This window comes from Pongo abelii, chromosome 5, assembly GCF_028885655.2.
Source record: "Pongo abelii isolate AG06213 chromosome 5, NHGRI_mPonAbe1-v2.0_pri, whole genome shotgun sequence".
Lineage (NCBI taxonomy): Eukaryota > Metazoa > Chordata > Mammalia > Primates > Hominidae > Pongo > Pongo abelii.
Window position 1 is genome coordinate 10,586,716 of NC_071990.2, and position 6,053 is coordinate 10,592,768.

Consider the following 6,053-nt stretch of genomic DNA (forward strand, 5'->3'; position numbering starts at 1 on the left):
CCACCAAGAAGAAGACAGTGGAACTCTGTTGCTCGGGGCTCATGCATCTTTGTAAAAGATGATCTGCTAGCAGAATGTAACCCTCAGCCATTACTTTGCCTTAAAAACCTAATGTATTTATAGCAGCATTATTCACAATAGCCAAAAGGTGGAAGCAACCCAAATGCCCACGGACAGACAAATGGATAAACCGAACAGGGGGCATATACATTCGATAGAATATGATTCAGCCTGAAAAAGGAAGGAAATTCTGACACATGCCACAACATGGATGAACCTTGAAAACATGATGTTACGTGGAAGAAGCCAGACATTAAAGGTCACATATTATATGGTTCCATTTATATGAAATGTCCAGAATAAACAAATCTACAGAGACAGAGAATGGTGGTTGCCAGGGGGTGGGAAGAGAGGGGGAATGGGGAGTTATTATTCAATCGGTACAAAGTTTCAGTTTGGGAAGATGAAGAGTTCTGGAGACAGATGGTGGTGATGGTAGCCAACAACATGAATATACTTAATGCCACTGAACTGTACACTTAAAAATGGTTAAGATCAGCCAGGCACGGTGGCTCATGCCTGTAATCCTAGCACTTTGGGAGGCTGAGGTGGGCGGATCACGAGGTCAAGAGCTTGAGACCATCCTGGCCAACATAGTGAAACCCTGTCTTTACTAAAAATACACAAATTAGCTGGGCATGGTGGCGCGTGCCTGTAATCCCAGCTACTCGAGGGGCTGAGGCAGGAGAATCACTTAAACCTAGGAGGCGGAGGTTGCACTGAGCCAAGATCGTGTCACTGTACTCCAGCCTGGTGACAGAGCGAGACTCCATCTCAAAACAAAAAAAAAGGTTAAGACCTTAAATTTTATGTTATATTGATTTTACCTCAATAAAAAAGTTTTTTAAATTACAAAACAGCCATACAAATGTTCTGCTCCATCCAGAACCTATAAGATCAACCACAGCAGGGGGTCAGCCTCCACCACCACACCTGGACCAGACCTTCACTACAGAGTGGGCAGGTGCTTCACCACCCTACAGCCCTGTTCTCCTCCTTTCCCCAGAGTCAAAAGCTCAAAACTCACCTTCCAGCTATAGCAGTAAATTCATGAAGTTGTCTACCTCCCCTCTCTCAGGTCCAAATCCCTCCCTGTCAAGGGCATAGGGATCCCCAAGTATTCACCCCATTGCCTGACAGAGTGTGGCATTTCTTGACACAGGTCAAATTAGGAGCAATGCATTACAAATATGCTAATTTTGAAATGCCAATTTGGCACCCAAAATGAGTTATCAAATAAACAGCAGGACATACAATGGGAAGCTCAAAAGAAAGGTCTGGGCTGCAAAAATGAATGTGGGCTCCTAGCACAGAAAGCATAGACTGGAATGGAAATGGATAAGCTCACCCTGAGAAAAGTAGAGACAGAAAAGCGAGTGTGTGGCTGAAGACTGAGTTAGCTGGAGGAATGAAAATGGAGGAAACATCACCCAAGTCTTTCTAACCCACCCACATAAGATGGCCAAATTAAGGACTGAATTCAATCAGGACACTTTGTGTTCCAGTGAGAGAAATTGAACCAAGACACTTGTATTGGAAACTTTGTGATTTCCAAAAGAAACAGGGATGCAGAAAATGAAAAAACACAGAATAAACCACATGACGCTTGCTCTGGCATAACTCCCTGCTCCTCTCTGTAAATCAACTTTATGCCACAGCAGGAAACACTGCTATGGCAGCAATGGAACTCATCTCCCCCAGCTCCACCATCAAGAAGGACTGAGCTTCTTTTTAATTCCAGTTCAAAAAATTCCAGGGAAGAATAGATGGGTTCAGCTTAGGTCATGTGACCACCCTATTGCTATCATCTGAATGTTTGTGTCCCCTCGAAAATTTGTAAGTTGAAATCCTAACCCCTAAGGTGATGGTATTTAAAGATAGGATCTTTGGGAGGTGATTGGGTCATGAGGATGGAGCCCTCATGAATGGAATTAGTGCCCTTGTAAAAGAGGCCCCAGAAGGCTGGGAGCGGTGGCTGATGCCTGTAATCCCAGCACTTTGGGAGGCTGAGGTGGGCGGATCACAAGGTCAGGAATTCAAGACCAGACTGACCAACATGGTGAAACCCCATGTCTACTAAAAATACAATTAGCCGGGCATGGAGTCACACACCTGTAATCCCAGCTACTTCAGAGGCTGAGGCAGGAGAATCACTTGAACTCGGGAGGCGGAGGTTGCAGTGAGCCGAGATCACGCCACTGCACTCCAGCCTGGGCAACAGAGCGAGACTCTGTCTCCAAAACAAAACAAAACAAAAGGCCCCAGAGAGCTGCTTGGCCCCTTCCACTGTGTGAGAGGACACTGTGAGAAGGCACAATCTATGAACCAGGCACAATCTATGAATCAGGAACCTCTCCAGACACCGTATCTGCCAGTGCCTTGATCTTAAACTTTTCAGCTTCCAGAACTATAAATTTCTGATGTTTATAAGCCACTTAGTTTAAGGAATTTTTGTAATTGCAGCTCCAAATGACTAAGACACCTGCCAATCAACTGAGGCTAGGGAGCAGATATGATTAACTTAGGTTGGGTTGGAGCCAGTGCATAGACCAGTCTTCAACTGTGACCAGAGAGGAAGGGTTAGTGAAAATAGGGAAGTCCTCACCAAAATAGCCAGATTTTTTTTTTTTTTTTTTTTTTGAGATGGAGTTTCACTCTTGTTGCCCAGGCTGGAGAGTAATGGCACGATCTCGGCTCACCGCAACCTCCACCTCCCGGGTTCAAGCAATTCTCCTGCCTCAGCCTCCCGAGTAGCTGAGATTACAGGCATGTGCCACCATGCCCAGCTAATTTTGTATTTTTAGTAGAGATGGGGTTTCTCCATGTTGGTCAGGCTGATCTCGAACTCCCAACCTCAGGTAATCCGCCCGCCTCGACCTCCCAAAGTACTGGGATTATAGGTGTGAGCCACCGTGCCCGGCCAGAATAGCCAGATTTGAGTGAGAAAAGCATTTCCTAAAAAAGGTTGGAAGAGGCCCAGGCAGACAAAAGTAAGTACCCACTATACAACATCCAGACTCTTTGAGGCAGAAGCCTGTTTATGAAGATACAGCAACAAAGGAAGTAGTGACACCAGCCACACGTGCCCCCTCCCTCTAGTTGCCATTCCTTGTTTCTAAAAGAGATCATATCTTAATAATTATAGAACTCTAGCCGGCCTGGGGTGTCTGCCGCTGAAACCCCAACTGCAGCTCATTCGGGGGAAGCTAAGGCATATCACAGGTCTCAAAGCATCAGGTACACTACAGCAGTCCCACCCAGGGAACTGGGGTGGTCTGTTCTCAGCATTTTCCACCAATTTCATAACAAGTAAGAGCCTAATTCTTCCAGACCCCATCTCTCCAAAGGTAATGAAATCAGAAGCAAGGATCTGCTGAACTCTGGTCCATACAAGCCTAAAGCCGCCTCATCAGGGCCTGGGGATTCCATCCTATTGACTCAGTGGACTTCTTTGTCTTATCACAGCAGAACATACCAGCACCAGAAGTCAATACATTGTTCCAGGCGGTGGTCATCAACCATGGTGAGGACAAGATTGCTTTCGCTTTCTTCTCTCTCTACTCCCAGCAGAGAAACATTGCCTGTCCTTGCTCTCATATGCTCATCCCTGTGGATGAGATCATCACAACCAGAACTAGAGTTCACTATTGATGATCTTTTACCTACATTGCTCCACAAAATAGGCCCGGAAGGGCTTATCACAATTAATTCATTCACTCACTATTAAACAGAAGGACTTAAACAGGGCAGGACTTGGTAGGGCCACAACAATCAATGATTGATAACATACCTGTTAGCCAGAACTTTACAAGTGGAGGCCTCTCACTATCTACAGTAATCCCTGATAGAAAGTGTCAATACTATGTAAGAATCTGTGCTTTTGTTCACCTGTCTCCTTTTTAGAATCATGGAGCATTTGGCCTGTTTTTTTGTAGCTGTAATTTGTTTCAGTTCACTGCAATCATTGCTTCTCATACATAGGCTGCCCCTGTCTTGTCCCTGCTTTGACAGGAGCCTGACTGTTCACCTTAGACTTTTTCATCCCATCACTGCTAACCCAGAAAACTCTGAAAGAATTATCACACTCCAATAATCAGTGAGAGCAGGGCCATTCTTGCCTTCTCTGCCCCACAATCCAGCATTGGCTACTTTCTAAGTTACCCTCACCCCACTTGGTAAAAAAAATGTCAGCCGGGCACAGTGGCTCACGCCTGTTATCTCAGCGCTTTGGGAGGCTGAAGTGGGAGGATCACTTGAGACCAGGAGTTTGAGATCAGCCTGGGCAACATAGCAAGACCCTGTCTCTGCAAAACAAACAAACAAACAAATATATATATATATATAATTATATATATAATATATAATATGTTTGTTATATATGTTATATATAAAATATATATTATATATAATATATATTATTAATATAAATAATATATATTATATATTATATATATTATATAATATAAATAATATATATTATATATAATATATATTATATAATATAATATATATTATATATAATATATTATATAAATATAAATAATATATATTATATATTATTTACATAATATATAATATATTATATATATTTACATAATATATAATATATATTATATACATAAAATATATACATAATATACAAAATATATATTATGTATATATAATATATATACATAATATATATTATATAATACATATATACATACACATATATACATATAATACATATATAATACATATATTATATATACATATAATACATATATAATACATATATTATATATACATATACAATATACATTATATATAATATATAATATAATACATATTATATATCTATATATAAAATATATATCTATTATATATCTATATATAAAATATATATTATATATCTATATATAAAATATATATTATATATCTATATATAAAATATCTATTATATATCTATATATAAAATATCTATTATATATCTATATATAAAATATCTATTATATATCTATATATAAAATATCTATTATATATCTATATATAAAATATCTATTATATATCTATATATAAAATATCTATTATATATCTATATATAAAATATCTATTATATATCTATATATAAAATATCTATTATATATCTATATATAAAATATATATCTATTATATATCTATATATAAAATATATATCTATTATATATCTATATATAAAATATATATCTGTTATATATCTATATATAAAATATATATCTGTTATATATCTATATATAAAATATATATCTGTTATATATCTATATATAAAATATATATCTGTTATATATCTATATATAAAATATATATCTGTTATATATCTATATATAAAATATATATCTGTTATATATCTATATATAAAATATATATCTGTTATATATCTATATATAAAATATATATCTGTTATATATCTATATATAAAATATATATCTATTATATATCTATATATAAAATATATATCTGTTATATATCTATATATAAAAAATATATCTATTATATATATATAGCCAGCTGTGGCAGCATATGCCTGTAGTCCTACCTACTCATGAGGCCGAGGTGCCTGAGCGCAGGATTTCGAGGTTACAGTGAGCTATGATCCCTGGGTATATCTTCTAGGTATGTATACTTGATTTGTTTTTGTTTTTGTTTTTAATTTGAGATGGAGTCTCACTCTGTTGCCCACGCTGGAGTGCAGTGGCACGATCTCAGCTCACTGCAACCTCCGCCTCCCGGGTTCAAGCGATTCTCCTGCCTCAGCCTCCTGAGAAGCTGGAATTAAAGGTGCATGCTGCCATGCCTGGCTAATTTTTTGTATTTTTAGTAGAGACGGGGTTTCACCGTGTTAGCCAGGATGGTCTTGATCTCCTGACCTCGTGATCCACCCGCCTCAGCCTCCCAAATTCCTGGGATTACAGGCGTGAGCCACCATGCCTGGCTGTATACATGTTAATAAACACCACTGCATTCCAGCCTGGGTG